The sequence below is a fragment of the Manis javanica genome, chromosome 18 (genome assembly GCF_040802235.1).
Source record: "Manis javanica isolate MJ-LG chromosome 18, MJ_LKY, whole genome shotgun sequence".
Classification (NCBI taxonomy): Eukaryota; Metazoa; Chordata; class Mammalia; order Pholidota; family Manidae; genus Manis; species Manis javanica.
In genome coordinates, this window is record NC_133173.1 from 14,540,410 (window position 1) to 14,555,478 (window position 15,069).

The window sequence follows — 15,069 nt, forward strand, 5'->3', positions numbered from 1 at the left end:
CTATGGTTACTTATTTTGTATGAGTTTTTAAATTAATATCGTAAGAAACAATATCAGTTCAGGCAGTATGAAGTTTTAATTTTAATATGTCTTAACCATTTCATTATGTCAGTGACTACCCACAACTTTAGTGATATGGAAGAAAATGATGTAAATAATATAGTATTTCTGTTTTATTAATAGTACTTTAGTTGTGGTGGGAGGATGTCCTCATTTTCTTCTTTTTTTATCTACTTCTCTTTAATATCTCTCAGTTCTGCCAACCTAATTAAGTGAAAATAAAGAAAAAGAATTTTTAGGGTGATTTCCATCTATTCAGAAATAGTCATGTGTTACTTTTTAGCAATTAATCAATTCTTTGAAATGAGAAGTAAAAGTATGCATAAATCAACTGTGACTCATCTCTGTAGCTCGATTTGCCCACAGTTTTATATAAGTGGCTCACTACTGTGAACCTCCCTTGAAATGTTTGTGACGCTTTAGATTTTGCTTTTGTTGATCACTTCAGTTAAATTACATTGTTACATCTTTAGCCAAACCCCTTAACAAAGTTATGTTTTTATCAATTACAAATTATTATTTTATCATTTAGCATTCCTGGTATATCTGATCACATATGTGCATTATGGATTATTTAGTAGACTGTCTCCCTGCTATGTATCATAGTTCATTTGAATCATAATTTTGTAAATTAGGGGATCATCATTTAGGTTAGCTTTATAAGACACATCATAACTGGATTTCCTTGAAGTGAATAGTGTCCCTGAGTTTAACACACAGCGGTGTGCTGAGTTTAAAATGTCATCTTATTTTAAAAGTTTTGTGTCTTATCAAAAGCTCCACCACCTTAAGTCAAACAAATAGTGTTGACTTAATAATTTCAACAAATAGATATTCAAGCTAGTTTCATTATGGAAGACGACTGCCTCCTTAACTCTAACTACTCTGCTCTCTCATTGCAGCAGTTGTTGTTCTTGGCCCCTGGAAGTTGAGGGTACTTCGCACAACCTAAAGCTTACTTAGAGAATATGACGAATGTAGTCTGATTTAATCCTCACAGAATTTTCAAACTACCTCAGTCTTCATCTCTGTTGTGGTCAGCAATGAAAGTGTAAGAGAGTAAATCCCAAACATTTTTTAGCAGTTTCCTTTATTACAGTCTGCTTCAATATGAAGGAAAACTTTTGCAGCTCAATTATTAGTTGGGATTTTGGTGTTTTCTTTTTAATTGAATTTCTTAGATATAAGAAAACATGAATCTTACCAGTAGTTCTTTATGAAGTTCTGAACTGTATACATACAATGTATAGAAGACACATCTGATAGAATCCGGACAGGAGTACCACCTTTTTTTAATAAGCCCACCCGCCATCTCAGAGAGACCTAGCTGTCATCTTACTTACGCTGCAAGCATTCTCCAGAGGACATGTCATCAAGCTACAAGTCCACTTTTTCCTTGACCCCTCCCCTCAGAGAGCCCACCAAAAACCTGGCCATAAAAGCCTCTGAACCTGTAAGAGACACGTTATTTGTTCTGCTGGCCAGAACAGACCACCTTTCATCTGGTGGTGCCAAAACCTGGGAGTGAGAGCCCAGAGCAGGGGCTCTTTTACAGCCTAGGAAGCAGCTCATCCTGGGCTAATGCCTAGATCCTGAGAACCTCCTGTGATGAAAGGAAAAGAGGGGATGCGAACTCAACAGTCCAAACAGGTTTATTGCTGAACCTGAGAGGGACCCCTCTGTTCTGGACAGCAGAACAAAGAAGGTGTCTCTTAGAGGCTAAGAGGCTTTTTATGGCCAGGATTTTTGGTGGGCTCTCTGAGGGGAGGGGTCAGGGAAAAGCTGGGCTTGTGGCTTGCTGATGTGTCCTCCAGAGAATGCTTGTAGCCTAAGATGAAACCTAGGTCTCTCTGAGATGGCGGGTGGGCTTATTCAAAAAGGCAGTACTCCTGTCCGGATTCTATCAGGATGGGTGCTCTGTGTTGTTAAACACACCTGCATAGTCTACTGCATAAGGATGTACAAGTTTTACTGCCAGTGGCTTTAGACCTTGTGTGTTTTCTGGTGGCACTATGGAATAAATATATATTAAAACTAGTTGGTGTTTGAATATTATGATAAAGAAAGGAATGCATCGTGCTCACATTTATCTACATTTTAATTTTTAACTGCAAATATTAGAAACCTATCAACAGAATGGTGTTCTATCTTCTTCCTTGTTTCATATTATGTATATTTTAAAACAAGTTTCTTACAATTTTAATCAATTTTAACATTTTAATTATAGTTGATAAAAAAATATGAAGATTTGCTTTTTTTAATCAGTACTTACATATTTCAAGTTGAATTTAGATATTTTAAATTAAGGTCTGCAGTGTCTTGTAGATGTATTTACCTCATATGTTGAGAAAGCTAAATACACGAAAATGAAAACTTGTGCCATAGTAAATTAGAAAATTGTCATTAAGGTAAATATTACAAAAGGCTTCATAACTGTATTTCTTTAAAGTGGAGAGTACCACTGCTGTGTATAAAATAGCATCTTATTTGAAAATGCTTATATATTGCTTTTCAGGAACATATTATGTACAAAAAAAGAGTTTTCCTATATTTCATTAGGAGACATTTCTGAAAAGAATGTCATCATTGTATCCTTTCATGTTATTAAGCATTAATACAAAAAATTGGACATCAGACTTTTGGTCCTACAAAAAGTAGCAATTTAATTGAAATGTACAAGGAAAATGTTATAACCCTCCAGATTTTCTTTTCAGTAAATTAAGATGTAAAGATGTATGAACTGGATTGTGCATTTTTGTAAGAACATTAGATATATCTCAGAGTAAAAACTAGAAATGAAAATCACCAAACTAGTTGCCATTATTCATAGATGTCTATGTGTATACATTGAATTTATACTAAATAAAACCCTAGAACTAATAGAAGAGTTCTGTATCAAAATAAAAATTACTCATGAAGTGAGCAAACTTTATCAGCTGCTATGCAATAAACACCTGAAATTACTTTTATATATACCTTTTTTTTTTTGCTTTATAGGCACATTTGAAATATTAAATATTGCTGCTCATAGTATTTTTTAAATAGTTATGACTTGATGGTATTGGAGAACATTCAGTAAATTGCTTATGTAGTGATTCAGATCATTCTGCTGTCATTTAAGAATATAAATACAGGAGCCATGTCATTTATCTCCATTTGTTAATATCTTGTGAACTGTTCCCAAATAGAGGTATTTTCTTCACAGGAATACTACAGTACTTAAAATAATTCCACTTACATTATCTCGTTTGATCTTCATATCCAAGGTAAGATTTTTCAGAAATAGAAACTGAGACTTGGGTTAAATGACTTGCCCAGAGTCATGTAACAATTTAGTGGTAGAAATCGGGTTAGAACCTGGGTCTTGGACATCACCTACTCCCTTTGCCCACCAGTTTGCTGAATCCATTCAGTTTACTGAATCACGGAGCTGTGGAACATTTTACCATAAATAAATAGATAAGATTATATATACCAGTATGTGTAACATGTAGCAACCATGAGTAAGTTTTCTTCAGTAATGCAGAAAAATAGGATAATTGCAAAAAAGAATAGTAGATAACATTTATCAAATACTTAATATGAACTGGTACCCTTCCAAGGGCTTTTACTTACAGTAACTTACTGAATCTCTCTTATTGGTCCCATTTCACAGTTGAAGAGATTGAGGCACAGTGATAAATGAAATAAGGTAATGGTAGCTTGGACTCTAAAGGAAAAGAAAATCTGCTTTTTTGAATCTTAATAATCCCTTCCTGCTTTCAGATTACAAAAGAGTTTGGAAATACGGTCTTGGAGAAAGGAAGACAGAGAATCAGTATAAGATGTATCTATCAGTTACTGAATAAAAACAGCTGGTAGTAGAAGTGATCATGCCAGGAGTACATCATTTAAAATCAGTCGTTCTCAAAGTGTGGTACCATCAGCATCACCAGAGAACTTGTTAGAAATCTAAGTTCTTGTGCCCTACCTCAGACCTACTGAATCAGAAAATTTTTAACTGAAGCCTAAGCAATCTTGTATTAACTTATCCTAAGTGCAGTGAAACTAAAAGCTTCTGTTAACCTTTAGTCTCTTGGCATTGGCTATCCAGCTTTTCAAATATTTTTAATCTTCCAAGAATATCTCATGAAATTTTCAAGCAGTGACAAAGAAAAATTTTAACTTTAAAGACCTAAAAAGAAATTCAAAATCGCATGCTGATATTGGTATAAGTTGCAAACTAGGGGTTTCTAATGGGTTACCTTTTGAATACATTCTACATGGTTATAAGCACTTCTTTGAGTGCATTTAGGAAAGGGGTCTGGTGGGGATATTTGGGAGATGAACTCCCCTTCCTCAGCTGAGCAAAAAAAGATAAATGACTTGTCTCCTGAGATCATCTAGTGGTGACTTTAAAGAGCTGGAGGCGTGGTTGTGCTTAGGTTTTCTGACAGTATTATAATGTCCTCAGAGAGCCTTTTTGAACCAATCAGTTTTTTGTTACAGATGAGGACTGGAACAGACAGAGTGTATAAGAGGCTTGCCTAATGTCTTAAAGGGCTGCAGCGGAGCGGCAGGGCAAGGGAAAGAATAACGAGACGCCTGGAGGCAAGACCAAGCTTCCCTCCACTTCAGCCCCCTGCCCTGCTCTTTTAGTCCTAACAGAGCCTGAAGCAGCAGGACGGTGGTTCACCGGATGAGGCACACAATCCTCATGGCCCCCCTCCTCCTCTTGCCACATGTCCTGCACCATCACCTCGCACAGAAGTCACCATAGCTCTTGGAATTTCAGTTTTACTATTTTTATTTTAGTGTGTATTTAAATATTAGTATTTATTATACCATTGTTGGTTTTCATTTATGTGCTTTCTATCAGGAAGTATGCCTCTCTCCATGTGATTTTTATTTTCCTGAGGTCAGACTTTTCTCCATCAGAGATTGATGATGTTGATATATAAGCAGGAGTTCATTAGGGAAAAGGGTGATGTATTTCACTTTATAATTTAGCTCACATTTCTGCAATGCATTTTTTAAATTTTATTGATGAATACCTATGTGTCCTTTTAATTTCCCTATGTGTCAGAGATTGGGTGTTTTAGTACTTATGATCAGACAAATTTTATTTTTCCTCTGCAAGTTCTTTGATAAATTGATGAAATTTTTGACCTGTAAGAGAAGGGAGGGCACAGAGGATTAGGAGAGCAGTCAGAGAAAACATCCTCTAGAGGTGACACCCTTACCTGAGTTCTCTAAAAGATAGGTTGGAGAGGGAAAAAGGTGTAGAAGAATAGTGTTCTAGGTCAGGGGGTGCATCTTCTATGGAAATAAGAAAATGAGACATAGCACAATTATTTTATGCAGTTAAAAGGTAGGTCTAACTGTAGTGCAGTGTGCAGAGTGGAAATAGCTGACATCTGAGAAGTAATCAGATGCCAAAGTGGTGTATAAGGCCCTTGACTTTCTCCTGAAATTTTGGGTAGCTGTTGAAAGAGTGTAATAGAAAAGCTGCCTAGGTTTCACTGACTATCTTGTACTTCCCAAGCAATTAACTATGTTAGAATTGCATTGTAATTTCTTTTTGAAAGAAGTTGAAGAGAAGAGGAAAAGGGTGAAAACATGTAATGTAATGCACTGTTTCTGCATTTTTTATTTATTGCACTGTTACTTATCATACCCATGTATGAGGTATTTTGTTGGACACTGAGAATATAGTGGTAACTGGCCATATTTCTGCCATTTTCCTAAAAAGATGATGTATTGGCTATTTTATTATTATCTTAGTACAGAAGTCCCTTTGTTGGATACACTTCAATATAAAAGCAAGACATAGAATACCAAGATGTTTATGTTTGTACCAAATATTTATCATTCAGCATATAAATATTATACTACTGTTAGAGCTAGAAGCTCATTTACAGCAAAAGATGTAGGACACTTACCATATTTAACAATGTTCTGTATGTGCCTGTAAAGTGAGATATATATAATCCAAGTGATAATTTCAGTTCTCCTGTACAAAGCAAGCTAATGCAGACATGCAGTTTTTAAAAACCTGGGCATTCAGACACATAGTTTACAATTAAGCAAATAGCTATATCGTTTTCATATTTATTTTAAAATTATCTTTGTGTCTCAGATCTGAGAGAAACTATTTAGGGATCCCAAGTCCAAAAAAAGAGAGGTATCTTCCTGGGATATATTAGTCATAACTCCATTTTTTAATTCATAATTCTATATATGATTAGTGTTCAACCTGTAAACAATTCCAAATGCTGACATGAACTTCTTATATTTTGGAAAAGTAAACATACCTTATAATTTCCTAGGGTTTTGTTTGGTGGCTTGAATCACAATTTCTAATGTGTGCTTTTGTACTTGTGTTTCCTAAGGATATTCTTTAAAGATTATTATATGTATAGGCACATTGATATGGATTATATTTTTTTACTCAAAGGATATTTCTTAAAGTTCTTATTTTAGTTCTTATAAAGGTTACCTGAAGGTAAACCTTTAATACTGTTTTTAAAATGTTATTTTTGAAACCTGGTAAATAAGCTACATGCTTGACTCTTGTAGTTTGAATAATCATTCAAAGCTTGATTATTCATATTGGAATTTACCTCTTATAATTCAGTAGAGAGTATTTTTCTGTCATGCTTTGTTTTTATAGAAATTTTCTTTTCATATAACTAGTTTGTTATTTTGTGGAAATTTCTGGGCTTGAGTTGTTATTTCTAGAATTTATCTTGAAAACCTCAAAATTGTTTGTGTTCTGCAAAAAGAACTTAGAAATAGCCAGTATTTGTACAGGAATTTTAAAATTCAGCTTGCTTTTTTTATGCCTCCATTGTTCATATAGGATTATCTCATAATATTATGTAGTTTAAGTGTTTTTATTGCTGTTTTCCACATTTGTATGAAGTTTTCTAGAATTGTTTGTTACTTTGGGGTATAAAAAACCTACCAGTTATGTTCTGTATGACAGTAGAAAATGAGGGTTTAGGTGGATAGTTAAACATGTTGTGAAAGGTGTTATTATAATTCTCAAATCCTATTATTTTATATTTAGTTATTAGTAGTTGAAATTTCTATAATTATAAGTATTACAATTAGCATTTCTTGGCTATATTAATCAGTTATTTATTGAATGCTTATGGTACTAAACTCACTAATAAGAGAGAGCAGTACTAAATTTCTAAAGCTTGCAGGTTTTGAGGGTCAATTAAAATAATGTAATAAATATTTTGAAAAATATTCCATATCAGTTAGGTTGTTTCTAGTTGCAAGCAATAGAAGACCTAATGAAACTGTCTTCAAAATAGATGTATGTGTTATATCACATAAGAAACATCCAGCAGTATGGTAGAGATTAGGCTTTGTTGAAGTGGGCCCTAGGTTTCTACCTTCTCTCAGGCATCAGCTTTGCCCTGATGCTGGCTTCTTCACATCGACAATGGCAGTTCCGGGCCTTACATTTATCTACACATGGCATCATCTAAAGAGGCTCTATCCAGTAGAACTTTCTGTGATGATGGAAATGTTCTTTGTGCTGTCCAGTATGGGAGCCATTAGCCATGTGTAGCTTTTGAGCACTTGAAATGTAACTAGTGCAACTGAGGAACTGACTTTTTAATTTTAATTTTAGTAACCAGATGTGGCTAGTGTCTACTGTATTGTTAAGCATTGATACAAAGTATGAGAGATCAGTTGTTTCCCATAATTCCCAGCAAGTATCCTAAAATGAATTCTGATTGTACTGATTTGATTTAGATCACATGCCTCCACACCCCCCAACTTCAATACACTAATGGTGGTGGTGAAAAGAGGATGGAAAGTGCCAACTGGCTTATTCTAGCCAGATGTTCTACCTCTGACATACTATAAAGCTACAGTAATACAGAAAGTTTGGTTTTTACATAGGGATTGACATGTAGATCAGTGGAACAGAATAGAGAGCTCAAAAGTAGTCTTACATGTATATGTTAAATTGATGTTTGACAAAAGTGCCAAGGTAAATCAATGAGAAAAGGCTTCTCAATAAATGATGCTAGAAAATCTGGATATACCTATAGAAAAGATCAACCTCAGTATTTACATCACATGATACACAACATTTCTGTGTAATCGAGAGCTTATAAAGGGGAATAATAAAGGTAAGGAAGAAACAAATTGGTATAGTTGATGGGGTGCCTTGAAAACTTGACATTTGTCCTGTGGGTGTTGGGCAGCCATTAGAGGTGTGTAAAAGTTTAGGTAAATAATTTTTACAAGAATACTAGTCTGGCAGCAGATAATCAGCATTTTAAAAAGTTTATAGCTTTTAAAAATAGACTATATCTTAATTATGGTAGGTTTTCAGTAATACTGAGATTTGTATGAAGAAGAATGCTGTTCCATTTGGTTTGAATGGGGATGGGAGATTTAAGTTGAGGTTTAAGCTGTATTTTAAAGAATATAACATAATACATGATGCTTTTTAAAATCTATCTGTAAAAAACTAGAGTGCATCATTTGTAGAAAAGCAGATATTTAAAATTTGACCATAATGTGAATATGATCAAATATTACTTTATAAATATTTATAATACTCCTTTAATGCAATAATTAAATTAAAATAATTTTACTTACAATCACTTCATTATTACTTTTCATGCAAAAAAAAGACTATATGACTGAAATTGTGAAAAGGAGTTTATGTGTTATAAAGTGGTTTGGAAACCTTGATCTAGTTCCTTATTTCATTTAATTGGTAAGGAAGCTGGAATTCAGAGAAAGTAAAGGACTTGTCCAAGGTCATACCAGTACATAATGACAAAACCAAGACTTAGATAATGTTCTCTTGAAGATCTTGGGTCTATCTCAGAAAGACTGTAGATCCTTCAAGGCAAAGACTTTGCTACAGAGCAGTAGTATTCTTCCCAGTGGATTCCTAAAAATTCAGCACACAACTTAATAATGGCCTATAAAATTGAACTAAAAGCAGTGTTGCTTCCTTCAGTGTTAAGTCATTTATGATACTTTTAAAACTCCGTCAAATGTTACAAAAGCTAGTAGGGACAGAAAACATACAGTATGTTTAAGTAAAAAGGAAACTCAACAATGAAGGGTATGTGATTCTGTTCACTGGAAATGATGTCTTTATTTCCATATCTCCCCATCCTCTACATCTACTCCCAGTATAAAAGAAAAAAGTACAGCTTCTGCTGTAATAAAGTTTATACATTCCTTAAAAACCTCATAAGCTGCAAACCCTATGCAACTTTGTGTTCTGAGCACCAACATAAACTAAAAAATAATTAAGAATCAAGAAGATAGATGGAACTGCTCAGTGAGGTAACGTAGTGTAACTAGTGGATACCACAGTGGGTCTAAATAAATGCACAAGATTAATTAACAGAAATGCTGACAGCACTTCAATTAGAATGAAAATGGTGGGTCTTAAGACAGTGCAGATGGCAGTGAGGTAGCAAGCATGGTAGCTTGCCGTTAAAGTGGGCATGGGATTAACACAACTTGCAACAAGACTGGGAGTAGTCCTCTGAAGCCCTTATTTTCAATTTTCTCGTAATACAGATAAATGCTCCTGTTGTTAGGACTTTGTCCTTTCTTGCCAAAGGTTATAATTCTGTTCCCACTTTTCCTGGTTCCTTTAGCCTAGGAAAAGTCACCAATGAACCAAAGGGACTTCTGTATTATACTGGCACCATTCCCTATTTACCAGTTTCATATGAACTAATTTGCATTCCAGAATATGTTATAGTGGAGCAGACTGTATCATTTAATCATACAAGGTTTTTTCCTCTCTTTTTTTAAGATAGCATTCATCAGCTTATGTTCTGAATAAATGTCTTCTACCTAAAAGAATTTTTCTCAGAGTGGAGAAGTTGTATTATTTTGCTGGTTTCTTGGGGGATATAAAAGAAAGTTGTTTTCATAGATTCTATTCGCTTTTGTTTCACATAGTTATATTCGCTGGTAATCTTAACATACTTGGATGTAAGGTTCAATAGGTATGAATGTGGTTATTATTTATAATCATAGTAAGCTATTCCAAAGTTTTCAGCAACCTGCATAAAGCACTTTCACATTACCTGGTGTCTTTATAAATCATTGCTCCAGATATCCTTCCCTGTCATATGAAAAATTGAATACTCTCTGAGACAGCTGAGTGTTAGGCAGTGGCTACCACAGTGGGTGCTATAGACATAACCTGAGATGAACTTTTTTTCTGTTCTTTTCATTGAGATACAATTCACAGACCATAAAATTCACCATTTTAAATTATATAATTCAGTGGTTTTTAGTATATATTCACAAATTTGTGCAAATATTAATACTAATTCCAGAACATATTTATCAACCCAAAAAGAAACTTGGAAGCAGTCATTTCTTAACTCCCTATCCCCCCATATCCTGGCAACCACTAACCTACTTTTTGTGTCTGAATTTGCCTGTTCTAGAGGTTTCATATAAATGGAATTATCCAATATGTGGTTTTTTGTGTCTGACTTCTTTTCATATAGCATACTGTTTTCAAGGTTCATCAATATTGTAGCATGTATTAGTACTTAATTCAATGGCTAAGTCATATTCTATTATATGGATATACCACATTTTGTCTACCTATCTTCAGTTGATAGACATTGGGTTGTTTTTACTTTTTGACTGTTTTGAAAATGCTGCTATGAAACTTGTGTACAGGTTTTTGCATGGACGTGCTTTTATTCCTCTTGGGTATCCTACTAGTGGAATTTGCTGAGTTGTATGGTAGCTCTGCATTTAGCTTTTTGAGGAACTTGACAGTGGAATTCTGTGAAAAAATATGGAACACTTTCACATTTATCTTAAATCAAACACATCATCAGAAACTTTGTGGATGTCATTAGAAAATGCTTGGTTCAGTTTTTCCTAAAAATGTTTATTTTTTTATTTCAGTAACATTGGGCCAGATTATCTGGACTGAAGATAATTAAAAATTCTAGATGAATTACACAAAAACTTCTGTATATCATCAAAGGCTGTTAAGGAACATGCCTGGCCAAAATCTAAGAAAAGGTGAAAATCTAAAAGATAAAGTATTTAAAGCTCTGGCTACCCTGAGTCATTTGTATATTTGGGTACAACAGCTGAAAAACTAAGCTTCAGGTTTTGGTGGATTCAGGGACAAGGGGAAAGTGATTACTTCCCCTCCAGGTTTCAGAGTTTTAGGGTGCCCTCAGGTTTCTGAGTCTAATAGATTAACTCCCACATCAAACTGGGTCCTCAGGAAGCGGGAAAACCACTGCTTTTTCCCTACTTGTAAAGGATTGCAGGGAAAGTTCCTCTGTGCTGAACAGATGGGGCAAAGAGAACAAGAAAAGTAAGAAAAAGAACCTACTTCTGAAAGGTTGTGAAACAAGTACCAGCATTGTGTGGAATCACAGGCTAAAATTACGCAACACAAGAAGTCCAAGAAGGCTAATGCCCCAGGTACTGGGAAGAAGCAAATTTGTATCTTTTTTGAAGAAAGGCGCCTTATTCTAGGCATCAAAAACCTTCAAATAACTTTTAAAAACCACCGTACATCCATCATTGGAAGATGAGCAAGCATAAAACAAGACACAATAAGCAAAATACAGCAAGAAATACCTGAAACTGACACCTAAATATTTCAGGCACTGTTACTATTATACATAAGTTATTAACAACTTCGTTTTGTATGTTTCATAAAAAAAGCTTATAAATATCTAAGAAGTGAGATTATGAGAGTGATATAGTACACTGGAAAATAATGAAATACTTACAGAAAAAAAATACAATAACCAAAATTAGAAACTTAGTAGACATGTTGGAAGTGACATAGCTGAAGGGAGAATTCATGAGTAACAGAATAAATTATCTGGAATTTAACACAAGGAGATGAAAAGGTGGATAATACTGAGAAGTTGGGAGAAAAGGAGGATTGGTCAGAAATTCGAGTATAAATTTAATTGGAATTCCAGAAGGAGGGGCAAGAGAGTGAGTGTGTGTGAGGGTGGGAAGATCAGATGATTAATATGAATGGGGAAGAGGCAATATTTGAAGTGAAAAGAATTTTCCAGGATTGGATTGTTGAGTCTCTGATCCTCAGATTTAATAAGCTGAACAAATCCCATGCAGAATAATTTTTTAAAAATATTTATATAAACATATACCAAAACACAGAAAACAAAAGACAGAAAAAAAAACTTATTTTCAAAGGAGTGTTGACTGACACTAAACAGCAGCAAATGAAATCTGTAGTCAAAAATAAGCTCCTAATGCTCAATAGCTTTTCTGCATCCATTCTTGAATTAAAAAGAATGAAGGCAAAACACCGAGTATTAGCTTTGCAACTAAACCGCCTCAGGAAATTGAAGAAGGGGCCAAAAGCAAGTCAGACTGCGATGGTAAGAAACAGCCTTCATGGGAAGATCAATGACCTCCACAAGCTTCATGTGGATAGTGACCCATGTCTGTTTTATCAGTGAATATCAGAACCCAATAAAGTTCTTTCAATAAATTTAATTTTGTTGGATTACAGAAAAAAAAAGGTAAATCAAATCATTTGTGCAGTTGAAAATAAATAAAACTGCAGAGGAGGAGGATAGTAAAGAATCAAGAGCCAGAACTTTTGAAGATGTACTTCCCTGACTTCACAGTGCACTGGAAACCAGCTCAGTAAAAGTATTCATTTATGTGTAGAGATCTACAACAGAGTTACATTACTCTCATTTATATGCTGAGACTACTGGGCTGCCCAGTATCAGCTCCTAGAAGATGAGGGCCCCAAAACTATTGGTTTAGAGGTGGGGAGAAGTACAATTACCATTTGCTAGGATCTTTGCAATTGAACCTTAAAGTATCACAGAACTAGATAAGATCTTAAAATTCAAAGCTATAGTCTGAATGTCACTTCTCACTGAGATATGGATAAGATCACGGAGGAATTGGGGAAGGAGTTTGAAGATGGTTATCTAGAACCACATGCACAAGAAATGTGCTCTCTTCCCAGTGGTTGCAGTTGTTCCTGATCATAACTGATGCTGCCCTCTCCCTTTCATTTATTGACTGATTAATGCAGTCTGTTGAATTCTCTGGACTAACAGTCTAATGGGAAGAGCACTACAAAGGATATCAGAAGATTTTGATTCTAGTCCCAGTTCTGCCACTTAATAGCTGTGTGATGTGATGGGGTTGGTGGGTGAGACTTGGGTCTCTCCTAAGTTTAATACTGTCTTCTATAAAGGTAGGAGGTGAATTGGATCGCTAAAGTATCATTTAGTTTCCTATTCAACAGCTATTTTAATACACTTTTTTGAGCACATATAATCCTAGGATTCTGTTGTGCCTCAAAATTTTGACTCAATGTACCAATTTCCAAAAAAATACAATTCAATAAAACAGAATCATGAAGACAGAAAACTTGAATAGTCTTATTGTCAAGTTTACCACAAAGAAACTCCAAGTCCAGATGACTTCATAAGCAAGTACTAGTAGATTTTTTAAAAAGAATGCCAGTATTTCACAAACTTTTCTGGAAACTAGGAAAAGAGGAGACCCTTCCTTGTTACATGAAGCTCCCTAACTTTCATAGCAAAACCAACAAGGACAAAGTTCTAAAAAGAAGAGCCAAAAGCCAGTCTCAGTGAATGTAAAGTTCCTAAATAAAATTATTAGTACACTTCTTTGAGTGTACTCATCTTTTTGATTGGAGACAACTTTTTGATTTTCACAGTGATCCATTTTCGCTAATGCTGAAACACACATTTAAAGTCTGCATGTATCAGCATCCCTTGTTGGGAGTGGCTGTGAACACAGTTGGCAAATGTGAGTAGAAGTGATTCGTGCTGCTTGCAGGCCTGACTTGTAGAATACCTCCCACATGATCAGCCTGGTGTAGAGAATGCAGGTGGGAACTCTGAGGTCTCCTACAAGGAACCACAAGATAAATGACTCTGGGCTCTGAAACATCTAAGGAAAGTCTCTCTCAAATAAGCATCCTCATTGGGCTTTGTATGAATAAGAAACTTTCATTGTGTTAGATGACTGAGATTTGTGTTTGTTATAGCATCTAACTTTACTTGTGCTAACTAATGATAGAAATTAAATCCAGCAATATATAAAAGGGATAATACATCATGACTAAGTTAGATTTATGCCAGGAGTACAGAGTTGACTTAACAGAGTTATCCCATATTGTGGACTGGAAGTGTCAATATTATATTTATCTGTACTACAAAAATAATCTGTATAGAACAAGGAGCTCCCAATCAAAATCCCAAGAAAATTTTTTTTAAGAAATCAACAAATGATAAATATATATGGAAATTCAAGGGTGAAAGAAGACATTTTGAAAAATAGCAAAGTGAGAGGGTTTTCACTACTACATATTGAAACTAATGTTAAAGCTATAGTAATGAAGATACTGTGGCCGGGCTATCTTGCACCTGCCAGGCATATGCTAAACATACCAGTGGAGTAAGTAGCTCAGCAACAGCAGCAGACACGTCTGTAGATAATTATGGCATCACACATCAAACGGGAAAGAACAGACACTTTAAGCAGTGGTCTGGTACAATTGGATATATATATATATATATGGGAAACCATAAAAGTAAATATACCACATATCTTACACAAAGTTTATCAACTTAGGGAAGATTATAGACCTAAATGTGAAAAGCAAAATTAAAAATAATTTTAGAAGATAATAAAGGGGAGTATCTCCATGATTTTGAGGTAGAGAAGGATTTCTTGTGCAAGAAATAAAATTACCACAGTGTGTAACTGTAAAGGAAAAATTGGTAAATTTGAGTTTGTTAAAATTAAGAGTGTTTTCATCCAAAAATATGCCACAGAATAGGAAAAGATCTTTACAGTGCATAACATCAGCAAAGGACTTAATGTTGATTACAAATAAAATAACAAAAAAGCAGTAAGAAAAAGACAGCTTGATAGAAAACTTGGCAAAGTATTTGAATGGGTACTTCACAAGACAGAAAATCCAAATGGCCAATAGATATGAAT

The 15,069-nt window shown here is 34.6% G+C and overlaps 1 protein-coding gene across 11 annotated transcripts in view; it reads left to right on the forward strand.

The window, feature by feature from the left end:
* Positions 1 to 15,069, forward strand: part of MEF2A (myocyte enhancer factor 2A) — a 156,725-nt gene that overhangs the window by 101,354 nt on the left and 40,302 nt on the right. The gene's annotated exons all lie outside the window — the stretch shown is intronic.